This window comes from Diceros bicornis (assembly GCF_020826845.1).
Source record: "Diceros bicornis minor isolate mBicDic1 chromosome 12 unlocalized genomic scaffold, mDicBic1.mat.cur SUPER_12_unloc_1, whole genome shotgun sequence".
Lineage (NCBI taxonomy): Eukaryota > Metazoa > Chordata > Mammalia > Perissodactyla > Rhinocerotidae > Diceros > Diceros bicornis.
In genome coordinates, this window is record NW_026690864.1 from 1,524,421 (window position 1) to 1,544,044 (window position 19,624).

At 46.4% G+C, this 19,624-nt stretch overlaps 1 long non-coding RNA gene across 1 annotated transcript; it reads left to right on the plus strand.

Moving 5' to 3' along the window:
• Nucleotides 1-6,875: 6,875 nt before the first annotated feature.
• Nucleotides 6,876-19,624, plus strand: LOC131401627 (uncharacterized). Its single transcript, XR_009217810.1, has 4 exons — nucleotides 6,876-6,926; nucleotides 8,999-9,061; nucleotides 13,042-13,074; nucleotides 19,606-19,624. It is a non-coding gene; the product is annotated as an uncharacterized LOC131401627 (long non-coding RNA).

Here is a 19,624-nt window from a genome sequence, read left to right on the forward strand (position 1 = left end):
ATTCACAGAACAGCACACAATGTAGATTGAAAAGAGTGTGGCCGAGCTCTAATTATTGCTAAGGAAGGGGTTTCCAAGAAATATTTCTTATCAGTCAGTGTGCAATTAGGAAATAGAAACTGTACACATTTTTATTGTTTTATCTTGATTTTTAAGGAAGTATAGCTAGAGGTTGTATCTTAGCTTTCTAAGGTCAAATGTATTTATCTTTGTGAAATGAGATCAAGCCCCATATGAAAACAAATTTAAGAGACCGCGATTCTCTGGAGAAACTCAAAACTCATGTCTTTTGGTCCCTTTGTATAGCATAAAATAATTTTGTCCCTTTATATAGAATGGGCAATAAAATAACTTGGCAGAATGGTGGGCACTCTTTATTTTGGAGCCAATCTTATCAACTTTTGGAGGGATGATTCACATACAACACACGGCTTCCTTTCACAATGTAAAATTTGCTGTGTTTTGACAACCTCTGTCACAATCAAGATAACATTTCCATCATCCCCCTCACTTTCCTCGAGGCTTTTTCTGATACATCCCTCCCTCTGCTTCACCCTAGGCCACCATTGATTTGTTCCTCCTCTCTCCCCTATATATGGTTTGCAACCTCTAAAATTTCCTATTGTTGGACTGTGTGATGGCTAACTTTATGTGTCAGTTTGGCTAGACTGTGGGGACTAGTTGTTTGGTCAAACACCAGTCTAGGTGTTGCCGTGAAGGTATCTTTCAGATGTGATTAACACTTAAATCAGTAGATTTTGAGAAAACCAGATGGCCCTCCATAATGTGGGTGGGCCTCATCCAGTCAGTTGAAGGACTTAAGAGCAAAGATTGAGGTTTCCCAGAGTGGAAGGAATTCTTCTTCCAGACAGTAATGTAGAAATATAGAAATTCTGCCTGAGTGTCTGGCCTTCAGCCTCAAGACTAGAGCATCAACTCTCACCTGAGTCTCCAGCCTGCTGGCTTGTCCTACAGATTTTGGACTTGCCAACCCCCACAACTGCATGAGCCAATTCCTTAAGATCTCTCTCTCTCTCTTCTATTGGTTTTGTTTCTCTGGAGAACCCTGACTAGTACAGAACTATTCCAGCATTTACTCTTTTGTGTCTTTTACGTCAGATTTCTTTTCCTCAGCATAATGTCTTAGAGATTCATCCACATCATTGAGCAAGTCAGCGCTTCATAGTGTAGATATATCACCTATCAATGGACGTTTGGGTTCTTTCCAGTGTTCAGTGATTGTGAATAAAGCTGCTGTGAACATTTGTGTGTGAGTCATTCTGTGGAGGTATGTTTTTATTTCTCTTGGATAAATACCATATGATCCAGTAATCCAACTTCTGGGTACATATGCAAAGGAAATGAGAACAGGATATTGAAAAGATATCTGCACCCCCATGTTTATTGCATCATTATTCACAATAGCCAAGATGTGGGGACAACCTGTCTGTCAACAGAAGAATGGATAAGGCAGATGTGACATATATATGATGGAATATTATTCAACCATGAGAAAGAAGGAAATCCTGCAATTTGTGACAATATGGATGGACCTTGAGGGCATTATGCTAAGTGAGATAAGTCAGACAGAGAAAGACAAGTACTGTATGACCTCACTTATAGGTGGAATCTAAGAAAAGCTGAACTTGTAAAAACAGAGAGTAGAATGGTGGTTTCCAGGTGCTGGGGTGTTGGTGCAATGGGGAGATGTTGTCCAAAGGGTACAAACTTGCAGTTATAAGATGAATAAGTTCTTGGGATCTCAAGCACAGCATAGTGATTATAGTCAACAATACCGTATTGTTTACTTTAATGTTGCAAAGAGACTAGATTTTAAATGTTCTCACCACAAAAAAGGATTGATAATCATGTGACATGATGGAGATGTTAACTGATGCTGCAGTGGTAATCATGTTACAATATGTAAATATATCAAATCAACCCATTGTACATCTTAAACTTAAAAAAGTGTATGGATATATTTCCATTCTAGTTGGTAAATCACGACTTCAGTCCAGCTGCATATCTAGCCTTTACCATAAGATATCCCACAATCCAGCTACTGATGAGTTAGTGGCTGGCACCAGGGGTGGCCCCTAGGATCTTGTCTGAGGCTCATAGCCAGTGTCCGTTCTGTATGGTCAGTGCCCTGCCCAGACCAGGAATCCTATACTTTGAATATCACCTGTGCAGAAAAATATTAACATAATTGGCCATTGGTTGGGGTCTGGGAACTTGGACCCTGCCATGAGGATTCTTGTGCACTGGGTTTATTGAGGGAGGACATTTAGCAGAGGAGGAGTGAGGGGAGCAGGTAGGACAGAGGGAGGAGCTGAGCAAGGAGGTGGTCTCAGTTGGAATCTAGCCTCAGCCTAATCCCATGGAGAGCCCTGTAGCCTGAACAACACCACCGAATTGATCTCACCTTGGGGCGAGGGCTGGCTTTTTGTACTTCTGTGACCACCAGTTATTGGCTGTGGGCTGGGTCAGAGGGCTTGTGCAGCTGTTGGACTGGAAAGCAGTCCTCTGGGGAAGCGGAAGCTGTGAGCTGTGAGCAGGCGACACCCCCGGAAGCTGGGGGATGGGTGCACCAGCTGCTCAAGGGTGGCTGGACAGGGAGGCATCAACAGTGTCTGCTACAGGGGGCTTCAATTAGTTTAAGATGACTGGGGTTTTGGGGGAGTGGGGAGGCTAGAGGGGGAGACCAGTGTAAGATGAGGGAGGGTCTCGAGTGCCATATTAATGAGCATGGACTTCATCCTGAAGGTAATAGGGAGCCATGGGAGGGTTTAGAACACAGAAGGAGCATAGTCAAGGTGGGCAGGGCTTCCCTGGAGCCCCCCACACACAGTGTGAGGATGAGTGACATCTCTGGCGCCCCTCCAGGCTGACCTCTTCCGTCTTGAGTGTCCTTAGATTTCCCCTTTGCTGGGAAAGTCACAAGGGGTTAGGTTTCTGCAATCGCTTGACTAGAATGGTTCATTTCCTCCATCCCATCTTTCCCCTTTTTCTCCCCTTATGACTTCCCTCATCCTTGCAGGACCTCTGTGGTCCAGCTATTATAGCCTTGGTCACCTCTTTTGGGTTTGAAGGGTGAATGGCATCTTGTGTGCTCAATCACTCACTAAGACCCCAGACCCCATCTGTGGTAGGTAGAATAATGTGGCTCCCCACCCCAAGTTGCCCACATCCTAATCCCTAGAATCTGTGAATATATGACCTTACACAGAAAAAGGGACTTTGCAGATGTGATTAAGTGAAGGATCTTGAGATGGGGAGATTTTTCTGGATTATCCAGGCGGGTCCAACGTAATCACAAGGGTCCTTTTAAGAGGGAGGCACAAGGGTCAGAGAGAGAGAATAAGAGAAGGAGATGGAGGGGGAGAGAGAGAGAGAGAGAGAGAGAGAGATTGGGATCTATGTGTCTGTGTATCTATATATGTATCTATGTTTCTATGTATTTATGTATCTATATATGTATGTACGTATGTATGTATGTGTGTATCTATCTATCTGTCTATCTATCGAGAGGGTGAGAGAGAGAAAGAGGAAAAGGTAGAAGAAGAAGAGAGAGAGAGAGATTTGAAGCGAGAGATTTGAGGAGGCTACACTGCTGGCTTTGAAGCTGGAGGAAGGGGTCTTGAGCCAAAGAATGCAGGTGGCCTCCAGAAGCTGGAAAAGGCAAGGAATGGATTCTCCTCTGGAGCTTCCAGAAGGAGCACAGACCAGCTGCCATCTTGATTTCGGCCTCATAAGACTCATGTGGGACTCTGACTTCCAGCCCTGTGACATAATAAATTTGTGTTGTGTCAAGCCTCTAAGTTTGTGGTGATTCATTATGGCAGCAGCAGAAGACTCATTCATCACCTCATCCCATTCCCATCCCCAGGAGGAATCTGGGCTTGATCAGAAAACCTTCCAATTCCTTAATGCAACCTCCAAAAGTCAACTCTTCCTTCTGTCTCAGACTCCCCACCCACATCCTGATGTTACCCCAATTCTCTTCCTACTTCCCAAATTCCTCTCCATCTCCACAGCCCCTGTCCTAGACCAGACCACCACCACTCTTTTCTCTCTCTTGGATCAGCCTCACTTTCTCCCTGTCTCCCCACCCATGACCACATCCTGTGCAACACCCACTCTACACAGCACAAGTGTTGTAAAACACCAACCTGCCCATTACTCCCTTCCTGAACTTCCTTAAATTGTCCTGAGGATAAAGCCTCAACCCTTTCACCCACTTCAGAAGATACTGGATGAAATGATCTTTGGCGACCTCTTCAATTCAATTGTGGCTGGTACCATGCCTCCTATGAGTAGCTGTAGCCATTTGGCATAGTGGGATAATGATATTGACAACAGTAACTAATACTCTTGAGCATTTAATCTGTCACGCAGGATTTTTTGATTTTATCACATGAAACCTCAAACCTTATGAAGTTATTATCGTCATTTTACTGATGGGGAAACGTTGCTTCTCAGTGTGTTAGTTACTTCTTGCTGTGTAACAAATTACTCCAAAACTTAACAGCTTTAAACAACATATTTTTATTTTCTTATACTGTATCAGGGTCAGGTATCTGGAGGTGGCCTAGCTCGGTGGTTCTAGATTGGGGTCTCTAATGAGGTGGCAGTCAAACAGATGGCTGGAGATCTCAGTTCCTCCTCACAGGGGCTTCGCCACTGCGCTGCTTGAGTGTCATAACAGCATGGTGACTGGCTCCCCCTCAGTGAGTGATCCTGGAAAGAGAGAGCACGGAGGAAGCCACAATGACTCTTACAACCTCAGGTGTCTCAGATGTCACACCATGTCACATCCTCCTTTTCCTGTTCATTAGAAGCAAGTCACTAAATCCAGCTCACACTCAAGGAGAGAGGAATTAGGCTCCCCCTCTTGAACGCAGGAGTATCAAAGAATTTGTGGACATCTGTTAAAGCTACCCCGTTGGTCTTTTTGCCTCTAGGGTCCACACTCCTGGATGCATTGAACAAGGATTATAGAAGAAAGTGCAAGTCCCAGCATCCCCTCCCAGGTAGCAATGTTACCAGACATTACTGCATCCCTTCCACAGCGATCCTTTGGGACAGGGCCTATTGCTATTCCTATTCTCCAGATGAAGAAACTGAGGCCCAGACAGGCAAGTCATCTCCCAAGGTCACTTTGGGAATATCTTGCAGAGTCAGCATTTGATCCCAGGTCTGTCTGACCTCAGACCCTATCACTGTGATAGCCAACGCTGGGGGATTTCCTGTGTGCCAGGCTCTGTTCCAGGCACGTCACATATGACCACTCCTCGGATGTTCATGTCAGCCACATGGAGTAGATCCTACCATTACTGGGCCCATCTCATAGATGGGAATGTTGGGGCATAGAGAGATTGAGAAGTTGCCCAGGACAACACATGACTGGCAAGCGGTGGAAATGGGATTTGAACCCCCCAGCAAGCTGGTTCCAGAGCCTGCTTTTACCCTCCAGTGCTTCTCAAACACAACACAGCTCTGTTTATCCTCCTTCTTGGTGGAATTTGCTGCATTTTCATGCTGGCTCTTAACTGCAGCCTCACTGGGGCAGGGTCCCTTGATGAATCTGCTTCAGTGATCATAACTCCAGGATGGGTATCTTGCCTTGCACAGATCAAAAGGGAGAATGCAAAGACAAGTGGGGCTTTTCTTCCCAAGAACTTGGGGCTGGTCTTTCCATCTCATTTTTTAGCTTGTAGCAGATACTCTTGGTGCCTGCCCACCCCCGTGACCCTCAACCCCTCAGGACACACTAGAGTGACATCTGCCAGCCACTGCATTTTGTTATCAAGAGGGTTACACTCTGGAGCCTCAATCTGTGAGTGACAGGAGCTGGTGGATAAACACCCCAGTTCCCTCGCCCCTCAGTTGGGATAACTCTGAAGAGTGCACTCTATGCTGCCTTCCAGAGGTGCCAGGGAGATTAAGATCCAGTTTCTCACTGTGTAACCTGCTTGATAACACACCTACTGTGGGCTCTTTCCCTTCCGTATCTCACTTCCCCCCTCACTAGCTAGAGTTTTGGTGGCCCTCTTTGCAGAACTACCCTTACCAGAATTCTTGTCTCAGCTTCTGCTTCTGGAGGACCCGAACTAAGGTGGTACTAGACCTCCATATTTATGAGATTGTGCATGTGTGTGTGTTGGGTTGGCTTGGGGAGCTGGGAATGGGATGGGAGCGTTGTTGTGCATTGAGGTGATGATGGATATGATCAGATATAGTGGAGAGCTGAAGGCAGATGAAATGAGTAAACTCTAGACTTTGGATTCAGAGGGTCCTGGATTCAAATCTCAGGTCCAAGTAATCTTGGACAAGTCACATCTCTTCTCCAACCCTCAGTTTCCTTTTGTAATTTTTGGTAAAATAGGAGGGGGTGGGAATCCCTACTTTACGATGTTGACATGATGATGAAATTAAATTTTGTTGGCAATGTGTCTACACAGTGCCTGGTACATGATGGCTATGGTGCTTATTTTTATGGAGCAGGCTGGGAAGAGTCACTTGAGTTGGGACTTGCCTCATTGGAGTCAAGTGGTGGAAGCCCATTTATCATTGGGTGCAATGGAGGAAGGTGATGAGAGATGGGAGGTAAATGTTGGTGGGGAAAGGAAAAAGAGAGCAGGAGGGAAGGAGAGAGAGAACATGGTGACACAGCAGCCAGACCAATTTTTCTTCACGGTGATGAGAGGAGAATATAAGGGGTTTGCCACACTGTCCTCATTTAGTGGGAGCAACTCAGCAAAAAGGGTCATGATATTCTCACAGTGTTGAGCAATTCCAGCTCCACCCCTGCAGTCTTCCCACACTTCCTGTAATTGAAAACTCGGAGAACAGAGAAAAGTTTCCCCTCTTTGAGTGACAGAAACGCAGCACGATGTGGACCTTCAGCTTGCTCCTCTTCTGGGGTGAGTGTGAGGCTGAATGGGGTACTCAGGGAAGCCTGGGCTGGAAACAGGCTGTAGGAAAAAGGGAGGGCCATGGACTGTCCAGCCAAGAGGTCATAAATGTAGGTTGGACACTGCAAACACCTTTATTGGGGGACCGTCGACAAAAATCACTCTAGCTCAGGGAATTCTATCCGTCAGAGCAGAATTCCTTTATAGCCATTCACTTGACATGTATTTCCTGAGTACCTACTATGTATCAGGAGCTGTTCTAGGTAGTGAGGATAGAGAAGTGAATAAACAGACGAGGTTCCTACTCTCGTGGGGCTAACATCCTAGTGAGAGGGGGTGGGCAGAAAAGAATCTACTAACAGTAACAGCAACCACCCACTTACCATCATTCTAAGTTCCTCAAATATAGAATGCATTCAACCTCCACAGAATTTCTCTGATATTGGGTCATCAATAGCTCCATTTTACAAAGGAGAAAACTGAGGCAAAAGAGATTAAATATCTTGCCCAAGACCACTTAGCTGGTAAGGGGTGGAGCCAGGATTTAAAACCAGGCAGTCTGGTCCAGAGTCTGTATGCTTTATCGCTACACTATGCTACCCCAAATAATAAACAAAAGCATTTCAGGTAATAATAAGTGCTATGAAAGAAGTTGTTATAGAGTGTGACTGGGGGTTGTATTGAAGGCGGAAGTCAGGAAAGACATTTCTGAGGGGGTGATATTTGTGCTGAGATCAGAACAATGAGATGGAGACTTTCTGTCTGTCCTCTTATTGCTTCTTCTTTAGGCGTCAGTTTTTCTTGGTATTGTTTATCTTCTATGTTGTGGTTTCCTTGACATGTCTTGTGAGTTTGGGTCATGGGTTCAAATCTAAGAATGAGGGATCTTTTCTAAGTGACAAGTGTGGGTTTCCTCTGCTGTTGTAGAGTTTCTCCTATTTTATGAAGGAGGAAACTTAGGTATGATGATATTAAATAACTTCCCTGAGGCCACATGGTCTGTAATTGGTTAAGCCAGATTTTTAAACCCGCATATTTTGATGCCAGATTTGGTATGCTTAAATACGATACTCGGTTGCCTCTAAGATAATTCATGAGCAAGAGAATTTCAGTTAGTGATGGTGAGTTGGAGTGTTGGGAGTTTGGGTCTGTGGAACTGGTTGACTGGAAGGCTTCATCAGAAGAAGCAGATAAGTCATGGACTCCAAACGCAGGAATGCAGAGTTGTTGCTTTGGGGTGTCAGCACTGGTATTAGCCATTAGCACCCCTCGTTATGCTCTGAAGTCAACCAGCAAAGAGTAGTTATGATGACTTTGATGATGTTGATGGTGAGGGTGATGATAATGGTGGTGGTGGTGGTGGTGGTGATGACGGTGATGGTGATGATGAAGATGATGGTGGTGGTGATGATGATGATGGTGGTGGTGGTGGTGATGATGAAGAGGATGATGATGGTAGTGATGGTGGTGGCAGTGGTGCTGATGAAGATGATGATGGTGGTGGTGATGAAGGTGATGATGGTGGTGATGATAGCGATGATGATGGTGGTGAGGGATAATGATGATGATGATGATGATGATGTTGGAGAAGAGCTAAATGCTGGAGGACTACACTGCCTTTTAGATATTTAAAAAAACTAATTGCCCTACCATTTCATGAAATTTTAATACCACAGATAGACTGTACATCTATTTGTGTATTATATGTATATCTATATGTGTATTATACATAAAAGAGTAAGATTTTTTTCATCTTTCCCAAAAGAACCAAGTTTTGCCCTTTTGGGGGAGATGTCATTCCTTTTGAGAATGTGTGTTTTATTGTACATCTTTGAAAACCGCTTGGAGCTATTTTTGTAATTGAGAAGAAAATGAATACAATCAAAATGAAAAACCAAAATAAAGTGCAGAAAGGCAGGAATGGTGGCTGTGAAGATTATGTGCAATAATGTATGTTTCTCACTCAATTGGGTCTCTCATGTAAGCTCATCAAACCTGAGGCCATGCCAGGAGTAATTTTTAAGGTTGAGCCCAAAAAGCTTCTTGCTGCTTCACGGTATTTTTCTTTTCTTTCTACACAGGGTGTTGTGGTATATGTAGCTGCGAAACAGTCACATTAACCCCACCGGAATCAGTGGCATGGCGTAAGTTGGTCCAAGAGAATCCATATGTCCAATGTGGTGGGAGGACGTCTTCTGGAGAGGAGATTCTTTTGTTCAGAGGCTGACAGCTGGTCACTTGCTGAGAGCTAGTTAGTGGCAGAACAAGGGATAACTTCCAGGTCTCCTGGTTCCCACTCCAGGCTCTTTCCTTTGTGCCTTGGACTTGCTGTGTGACCTCAGGCAAGTCACATTACCTCTCTGATCTTCAGTTTCCTCAGCTATGAAGTACAGATAACAAGGTTCCTATCCCACAGGGATGTTGTGAAGCTTGAGTCAAAAGGGGTAACTTTCTAAACCACCTGGTGTGTGTGACAAGAGCTTCATAAATGGTAGCGTGGTGGGAATGGGCATGAAATTTACTCAAACTACAACTCAATGTGGAAAAAAATGCATTTTTTTAATGTTTCATTAAGTATTCTCATCTTCCATATAAGCTCCTACTGGATAGAGGAGGAAAACAGTGTTAGTTTTCTCAGTGTTCTCAGTGTCTCAGTTTCTTCGTTTAGTCTTATTTGGGAAACCCCGTTTATATTGTATGAAGACTTAATCTTTCAAAATTTCTCACCCTACCCTTGTTCCTCCCAAGATGGTGTCTGGGTATTGGCATAGGGGCAGCTTATGGGATCTTGTAGCTGTGAAGTGTGGACTCCAGGTGCGGTGTTTTGTCTACAGATGGAGCATGGCCCCATCTTGGTTCTTGCTTGTCCATCAATCCTCTCAGAAGCTCAGCATCTCCAAGGGGTCCATGCAGTAGCTCCTGGTTTCCATGTCCAGGCTACAGAAACCATAAGAGTTTTCTTGGGTCACCTACCAGCTCTCTCCATCTGCTTGTTCTAATCCTTGGCTCCCACACCGCGTTGGATGTGGCAACAGCAGAAAGAAAGCTTTTGTTGGGAGAAGTTAACCTTTAGCCTTGATGCCTCTAAATTCACCCACTCCTATCTGGAAATCTCTCAGGTGACCCATCACCACTTACATTTAGCCTTGAGGGGAGATGGCAGAGAAGCAGGAATCCTGGTGAGTCTTCTTCGTCTTAGCTCTCTTTTAGCTTCCTTCAGTTTTCACCCTTCCTATATAATAGGTATTTCCCTTACATCATATCCTGAGTCCTCTCTACGCCACAGCTTAATGAAATCTCTATCTTCCAGTCCTCCAAGCCTGGCTATTGAAAAAAACATTTATTGACATAGAATTGAGATATAACATTGTGCAAGTGTAAGGCATGCAACATGTTGATTTGATACACTTATATATTGCACAATGGTTACCACCATAACATTAGCTAACACCTTCATCACCTCACATAACTACCATTTTTTTTTTTTTGTGGTGAGAACATTCAAGATCTACTCTTAGCAACTTTCAAGTATATAGTACACTATTGTTAACTATAGTTACCATTTTGTACATTAGACTCCCAAAATATATGCATCTTGTAAGGCTTTGCTTTCAAGACTATTGTCTTCTTGGGAACCCAAAAACCCAATTTGATAATGAAAATCTGAACATTACCTTTGGCTGTCATTGTGTGTCTGCAGCTAAGACATCTTAAATTTTCCTGAATGAGATGAAATCTTTTGGCAGGATGGGTTTGAGCGGGGGTGGGGGGGTTCACATCCCTATAAGTGGAAAAGAGAAAGTTACATCAATATATGCCCAAAAAGGTCATCCTTGATTTAAAAAAACTATTGTTTTTTAAATAATAAAAAATATTTAATAAAATTTTTTAATAAACCTGAGCCCAGAAAGCCTTTGCTTGGTGAGAAAGAGATTGTATTAATCTCCATAGCTCTGGGACCCAGTCCAAGCCTGGCAGAGTGTGGGCAAGTTAGATGGATAAATGAAGAATATGTGCGCCACATAGAGAGTGTGAGAAATGTATGGTAGAGGGTTGTACAAGGAATTTATAAATGGGAATTCAAAAGGCTTAACGTTTGAGAAAATTCTGTACTATCAGGATTAAAAATGCATAAACACAGGTGTGTTAACTTTGTGAGAGTTCATCCAAGTGTACACTTATGATACTTGCACTTTTCTATATATATTACACTTAATAAAATGTTATAAAAATGGACATACACTTGACACAGCAACCGCTCATCCAGAAATTTACTCCAAAGAGATAGTCATATAACATACAGAGATACCTTGCTATATACTCAAGAATGGGCACTCAGGGACTGATTGGGTAAATTGTTGTGTTTGTTAGAGTAACTCCAGCTACTGTAACAAATAAACCCAAAACTGTCAGTGGCTTAATAAAAAGAAATTTAATTCTTGTTTGTTTAAGAGTCCAACGCAGATATTTCTGGCTAGTGAGTGGCTTTCCTCCATGGGATGATTCAGGGACCCAGATCCTTCTGTATTGGGGCTCAGCCAAGCTAGGGTCTCAGAGACTTCTGCAGACAGTGGCAGAAGGGGAAAGAAACAGTGGAGAAGGCACACCCACTTGATAAAAGCCTAGGCCTGGCCTAGGCCGTGACACGTCACTTCTGCTCACGGTCACATGACCATACCTGGATGCAAGGTGAGCTGGGAAATGTAGTCCATGGTTGGGCGGCTGCCTCCTAGTGACAATTCCACACCACGGAAAGGGGAGTGTGGAGTTTTTGTTTGATCTTTGGCTACCTAGCTATTTCTGGCGCAGCTATAGCTCATGGATACAATGGAATACTATGCAGCTGTTAAAAAGCATGAGTTAGGTCTATATGGACTGACATGGAAAGTCGCCCAAAATGTATTATTTTCTTAAATTTCTATTACAGAAATATTTAAACACTCAGAGGCAGCAAAGACAGTATAACAAACACCCATGTGCCCATTGTACAGCTTCAATGCCTGACAAATTTTGCTCCTCTTGGTTTGCAAGACATACTGTTGAGTGAAAAAGCAAGTAGAAATAGAACAGAGCTGTCCAACAGAACTTTCCATGATGATGGAATGTTCTAGATCCACAGCAGCCACTAGTCACATGTGGTTATTGAGTAGCTGAAAAATGGCTGATATACTGAGGAATGGCATGTTTCATTTTATTTAATTTTAATAGATTTAAGTGTAAATAGTAGCTACTGTATTAGAGAGCACAGCGGATTGTAGATTGCACGATCCTATTTGTGTTAAGAAAATTGTGTGAATTTATAAATTCATTTCTATTTGATAGTATATTTGCACAGTTGAGTTGTGAATAGGACCCAGCCTTGAAGGATTCACTCAAGCTTTTGACAATTGTTACCTCTGGGTATGAGGATGGGGGACGGGGAGACCTTCACTTTTAATTTTATACACTTCTGCGTTGTTCGAATTTTTTTTACAACAAGCAATTATTACCTTCTTAAAAAAAGATAAAAACAAAAGAAACAAAAATAAGGATTACCATCTGCTTTTGGTTAGTTTCCGTCGAAGCAGAGCCTGAGATGAGGATTCTGGTGTGAGTAATTCATGAAGAGAGGGCTCTCAGGAGGCACTTGCAGACTCTTGCAGGATTGAGGGAAGCAGGATAGGGCAGGGGGAGAAACCAGCCACTCAGAAGGCATTTCAGGAAAGGCTTAGCCACAGCCCATCCCGCCGGAGCTCTAGAGTGTGAATTGCACCAGAGACGTTCACCTGCTCAGAGGCAAGGCGATGGCTGCGCTGTTACACTCCTGCATCTGTCTGTCATCGCTTCTGGAGCAGTGAAACAGCTGTCAGACGAGTGTGCCAACCTGGTACAGGGGATGGGGGTGGTGCCAAGAGTGGCTACTGTCCCACCCGTCTCACCTGGCTGGGTGTGAAGAACTCCTGAGCTGATGCAGGTAAATCTCCAGGAAGAGACTGGGTTTTCTTCATCACATACCAACGCCTGCTTCCAGAACTTGCCACCGTGACCTTGGCCCCCAGGGAAATACGGAGCCTGGCTGGGTGAGCGGGTGGCTCATGGCCAGATCTCCAAGGCAGCTAATCACTTCTCTGTCCTCTGCTTGCAGGTCGGCTGCTGAATCTGACAGGGACGGCTTTTGGTAAGAAACTCCCCCAGATTGAAGGCAATCAGGCCTTGGGCAAGCACTTCCATCTCTCGGTGTCATCATCTGATTAGTGGGTATTGGGACGACCCCTACCTAATGGGATAGTTGTGAGGACTCCCCTCCATGTGGAGTTGCTAAGAGGGGGGCTCTGGAGTCACTCTTCCTGGGTTCAAATCTTGGTTCTGGTGCTCATTGCCTTGGGGACCTCAGGCATTTCAATAAATTCCCCACGACTTCAGTTTCCTTGAAAATGAGGGTAAGAGGAGTTAATTCCACAGGGTTTTGATGAGGATTAAATGAGGTGTGTACGGGCAGTGCTTAGAGTGGTACGTGGAACATGGTAAGCGCTCCATTATGTTAACACTCCCCCTCTCCTCCTCTCCTCCTCCCTCCCCTCCTCCCTCCCCCTCCTTGTCTCTCCCCTCCTCCTCCCTCCCCTCCTCCCTCCCCTCCTCCCCTCCTCCTCCCTCCCCTCCTCCCCTCCTCCTCCCTCCCCTCCTCCCTCCCCCTCCTTGTCACTCCACTCCTCCTCCCTCCCCTCCTCCTCCCTCCCCTCCTTCCCTCCTCCTCCCTCCTCTTCTCCTCCCTCCCCTCCTCCCTCCCCCCTCCCTCCCCCTCCTCCTCCCCCTCCTTTTCCCTCCCCTCCTCCCTCCCCTCCTCCTCCCTCCCCTCCTTCCCCCTCCTCCTCCCTCCCCTCCTCCCTCCCTTCCTCCCCCTCCTCCTCCCTCCCCTCCTCCCTCCCCCTCCTCCTCCCTCCCTTCCTCCCCCTCTTCCTCCCTCCCCTCTTCCCTCCTCCCTCTCCCCCTTCCTCTTCTTCCACTCCTCTTGCCTCTCTTCCTCCTCTTCCCCCTCCTCCTCTTCTCCCTCCTCCCCTCCTTCTCCCTTTTCTTCCCCCTCCTCCTCCCCCCTCCTCCCACTCCTCCCTCCTTCCCCTCCTTCTCCTCCTGCTCCTCTGCCTCCTCCTTCTCCTCCGCTCCTCCCCCACCCCCTCAGCCTCCCCCTCCCCTTCTTCCCCTCCTCCCCCTCCTCCTCTCCTCCTTCTGTTCCTCCTCCTCCTCCTTGGAGAAACGCGTATTATCTGGTTGTTAGTGGCTGGGCTGCGGCTGGGCTGAAGCTGGGAGCCAGTGAGGGGCAGAGTCAGGACCATGGCGGGTCCCCTGGACTCCCTCCCTGCACTCATCCCCTCTACTTTGCTCTCCTCTTGCGTTCGGACTTGTGGTGTGGCCTGGGGCAGGCTACGGGAACTCTCTTGGGCATCCGTTTCCACATTTGTAAAATGGAGTTGTAACGTTTACCTTGAAGCAGGGTGACTGACCATCCTGACTTGCCCCAGACTGGGATGGGGGGGGTGGATCCCAGGAATTTGGACTTTGAGGGCTAACAACAGGAAAATCCTGGGAAAGCCAGGATGACTTGGTCAACTACCTTGACACATTACTGTGGGGACTGCAGAAAATGCATGGAAGGGGCCTGGTGCACGGAAGTCACTTAGGAAATGAAAGCTCTATTTGTATTTTAATAAGTTCCTTTGTCTCTCTGAGTCTCATTTTCTGCTTAGGTCAGTTAAATGACCATTAAATTGTTTTGAAGATCATGTGTGTGTCTCAGTTGGGGTGTTGAAGTGGCCTGTGCCTTGGTATCCCCACTCCTTGCCCTTCCAAGAGCGGCCAGAGGGCACCTGTGAACCCCAGAGTCAGGGGCCATCCCTCCTCGGCCCACAGCCCTTCAGGGCTCCCACCTCCCTCTGGGTAAACTCTCAAGTCCTCCTCGTGGCTCACAAGGCCCTGCACAATCTTCCCCTATCCCCTTCCTGCCCTCCCCTCCTCCCTCTCTCCCCTTCGCTTCCTCTGCTCCAGCCACGCGGGCCTCCTCACTCTTCCTCCAACATGCCAGGCACAGTCCTGTCCCAGGGTCTTTGCACACACAGTTCCTTCTGCCCGGAAAGCTCTTGCCCTACATATACACGTGGCTCCCTCCCTCACCTTCTTTATGTTTTAGCTCATGTGTCGTCTTCTTAGTGACCTCTCTATTTTTGACATTGTATCCCTCACCCCCACATCTCCAGATTATCAGCTCTGTGAAGGTGGAGAATTTTGTGTGTCTTGTTCCGCCGCTGAATCCACAGTGCCTAGAATAGGGCCTGGTGTATAGTAGGTGTTTGTATTTGTCAAGGTTGTTCAGAGAAACAGAACTAATAGGATGGATATCTATATATCTGTATACACACACACACACACATACGTAAAGATTCATTATAGAGAATTGGCTCACACAATTATGGAGGCTGGCAAGTCTCAAGATCTGCGGGCTGAGACTGGAAGGAATTTGGAGAACTGAGTGAAAGTGAGCATGGCTGATGGGACAGGATAGGAAACGAGCTGGAGAGGTTGACAAGTGCCCAGTCAGACATGACTGGGTTGCTAGTCTGGTTTGGGGTGGATTTGAGTTGTGAGAAATTGAGTTGTGAGTAATGGGAAGCTCAGAGTTGAGAGACCACAAGTGATAACGTGCCGGAAGTCTGCAAAGAGAAATGTTGCCTTCCTAGCTGAAAGAGGAAGCTGGAAACGAGAAGCAAGATGTTATCTGAGGCATCATGCAGGGAAGGGAAATAAACAAATCATGCTGTAGGGAGCAAAGAGCCTGGGTCTCAAGACCCTAATAATGATAATCCATCTCTTACGTTTTTTTTTTTAAGATTTTATTTATTTATTTTTTTCCCTGAAAGCCCCAGTAGATAGTTGTATGTCATAGCTGCACGTCCTTCTAGTTGCTGTATGTGGGACGCGGCCTCAGCATGGCCGGAGAAGCGGTGCCTCAGTGCGCGCCCGGGATCTGAACCCGGGCCGCCAGCAGCGGAGTGCGCCCACTTAACCGCTAAGCCACGGGGCTGGCCCCATCTCTTACATTTTCGTGGCACTTTATAAAGAGTTTTCCTATGATGTCCTAGCCTACCAATTGATGCTGGCATTCTCGCTGTGTCCCTCTCTTTGTTTCACGCCCCACATCCCATCCACTGGCAAATCCTGTTAACGTTACCTTCAAAATAAATCCAGAATCCTAGCTTTCCATAGCTCCCACCTGGGTTGTGTCCACCATCATCGCTCGCCTCGACAAGTGTGGTCACCTCCTCCCTGGTCATCCGGCCTCTGTCCCTCTACAGTGCATCTTCCAACCAACGGCCAGAAGGATCATGTTAAAGTCATGCTCTGTCCTTCCTCTGCTCAAAACTCCCCCATGCTCCCCTCTTGCTCTGATAAAATGCTGAAGTCTTACAGTGGTCCAGCAGATCCTGCATGATCTGGCCATGTCACCTCCTCCCACTCTCCCTTTATCCACTGTACTCCAATGACACCGGCCTCCTTGTAGTTCCCCAAAGTCACAAGGTGTGGTCCTGCCAATGGGCCTTTGCACTTGCTGTTTCCTCTGCTTTAAATAGCTTCATAGCTCACTCACCTCCTTCAGATCTTTGCTCAAATGTTACCTTCTCAGTGAGGTCTTTATCATTGAGCACCGACTATGCACCAGGCGCTATTCTATGCACTTGGGATGCAGTAGTAAGTAAGATGGTCACACATCTCTTCTGGGGGCTCACAGTCCGTCAGGGAGAGAAACTTGAAACAACCAATTACTAAAGTTTTTATGTAGAATTATCTTAGATATTGCCTGAAAATTTACTCCATTTCCAGCCAGACCTACCTCTTGTCGTGTAGAAGTAATGAAAATCATGCACTTAGGGTTTTCACCGGCCTGATGCTGCCATTCACCAGCTGTGTGCCCTTGGGCAAGTTACTTAACCTCTCTGAGCCTCAGTTTTCCACATCCATATAATGGAAGTTGTATTAGTTTCCTATTGCTGCTGTAACAAGTCACCGAAAACTTGGTGGCTTGAAACAACAGAAGCGTATTCTTACAGTTCTGGAGGTCAGAAGTTTGAAACGGGTCCCACTGGGCTGAAATCCAGGTGTCAGCAGGGCTGCATTCCTCGCTGGAAGTTCTAGGGGAGAATCTGTTTTCTTGCCTTTTCTGGCTTCTAGAAGCCAACTGTATCCCTTTACACGTGTCCCTCTTCTTCCATCTCCAGAACCAACAGGGGCTGGTCAAGTTTTTCTCCGATTGCTTCACTCTGCCTCTGCCTCTCCTGGTTTCACTTTTCTCTTATGAAGATGCTTGTGATTGTGTTGGTCCCACCTGGATAACCCAGGCTAATCTCTCCATCTCAGGGTCAGCTGATTAACAGTCTTAATTCCATCTGCAACCTTAATATCCCTGTGCCATGTAGCATAGCATATTTGCAGGTTCCAGGGATTTGGACGTGGTCATCTTTGGGGGGGCCATTATTCTGCCAAACACAGAAATGATAGTGTCAAGTGAGTCCCTTCCCTAGCACCTGGAAGCCTGCCCCCACCTGTGGCTTTGTCCTCCTGGAACTCACAGTGTAGTAGAGGAGATGATCACTAAAAAGCTAACCACTCAAATAATCCACCAATTATAATTTTGATAAGTGCCATAAACAGGGAGCACAGGGAGCTATGGGGAAGTCAGGGAAGGCTTCTTGGAGGAAGTGACATTTAAGCAAGAACTGGAGAATGAATAGAAGCTGGCCAGGCAAAGCAGAGGAAAACAGAACAGCATGTGCAAAGGCCCTGTGGTGGGGAGGCTAGAAATGGAGAGTGAAGAGAGATGTGGTTCGGTCTGGTCACTGGGGACTTTCCAGGTCATATTAAGTAACTTGCATTTTCATTCTGAGTGCAACAGGGAGTGTTGTAGGCAGGAGTGGGGGTGGGTGATCAGATTTGCATTCAGAGATGATTGCAGGGAACAGTGGAGGGTGTAGGGGATGTAGGGGATGCAGCATCCAGAGGAAGATCCGTACCAAGCATAGCCATGGAAATGGAGAGATGTGGGTAGATGTCGAATATTTGGGAGGAAGAATCAATGGGGCTTGGGAACTCACTGGACGTGAGTTGAGGGCCAAAGAAGTAAACGGAGGTACAGAGATGTGAACTCCACTCGTCCCAGGGCTGGGGTGGCTAGGATGTAGTTTTGACTGTTTCCATAGAAACCAAATGACAACAACTTAAAATGTTTATCTCTTAGAAGTTTATTCTTCACCCTCTCATAAATCTCCACTTTGAGGATGGAACAAGGTGACAAGGCTACCTCGTCTGAGATCTTCTCAGCTCCCAGGTGCCTTCCATCTTGTTGTTTCTCCGTCCCTCGGTGTGGAGGTTTTCCAAAGCATCATCCCCACGGTTATGGACAGATCACCTCATTCTGTCCATGTTCCAGCCCAGGTGAAAGGGAAAGGAGAAGTGAAGACCATGCTCCTTCTTTTTAAGGGTGTGGCCAAAAGGTGCACATATCACTTCTGCTCATTTCCATTGGCTGGAACTTAGCCACATGGCCACATGTAGCTGCAAGAGAAGCTGAGATTGAAGCTTAAATGGGTGGTCATTTTAATAAAAGGAAGAGGGGGAGATGGGTGTGGGGGAATAGCCACCATTCCCTGCTTTGATGTTTCCTGTGGGAGCTTCAACCCAGGTGGTCCTTGCTCCAAAGGCTGCAGCTTTGACTTGCATACTCTTCTGTCTGGAGCTCTGATGCTCACAGAGTGGTCGATGGACCAGCATCATCAGCATCAGTCACAGGCTTGTTAGAAATGCAGAGACTCAGGTGCCCCAGACCAGCTTAATCAGCATCTGATTTTCCAAGGTCTCCCGGGGATCCCAGGTGAGGCAGATGTTGCTGGTCTGCGGACCACACTTGGAGAAGCAAGAGTCCAGGTCAGTACTTCTCACACTTCCTGTGCACACACATCACCTGAGGATCTTGCTAAAATGCAGATTCTCATTCAGTAGATCTGGGGCAGGGCCTGGGGTTTTCTGTTTCCATCAAAATGCCAGGCGATGCTGATGCTGCCCACCCACGGACCACACTTTGAGTGGCAAAGTCTAGGGTCTGTAAGGTCCTTGACTAACCAGTTTCCTAGGGCTGCTGTAACAAGTTATCACAAACCATGTGGCTTAAGACAACAGAAATTTGTTCTCTCACAGTTCTGGAGGCCAGAGGTCTGAAATTAAGGTGTCAGCAGGGCCATGCTTTCTCTGAAGGCTCTGGGAGAGAATCTGCTCTGTGTCTCTCTCAGCTTCTGGTGTTGCCAGCAATTCTCGGTGTCTCTTGACTTGTAGATGCATCACTCCCATCTCTGCCTCTGGTATCACATGGTGTTCTCCCCAAGCCTGTCTCTGTGCCTCTTCTCCTCTTCTCATAAGGACACTAATTATATCAGATTAAGGGACCATCCTTCTCCAGCATGATCCCACATTAACTTACATCTTAATTGCATCTACAAGGACCCTATTTCCAAATAAGTTCACATTCTCAGGGACCAGGTTTAGGGCCTCAACATATCTTTTTGGAGGACACAATTCAACCCACAACGGTCGCCTTTACTCTCGAACGCTGGCTTCCCTTGCAGCCCCGCTCTGGTGCACTAACCCGAACTCTTCCTTCTGTGCTGCCCAGAAACGAATGAGTGTGTGGA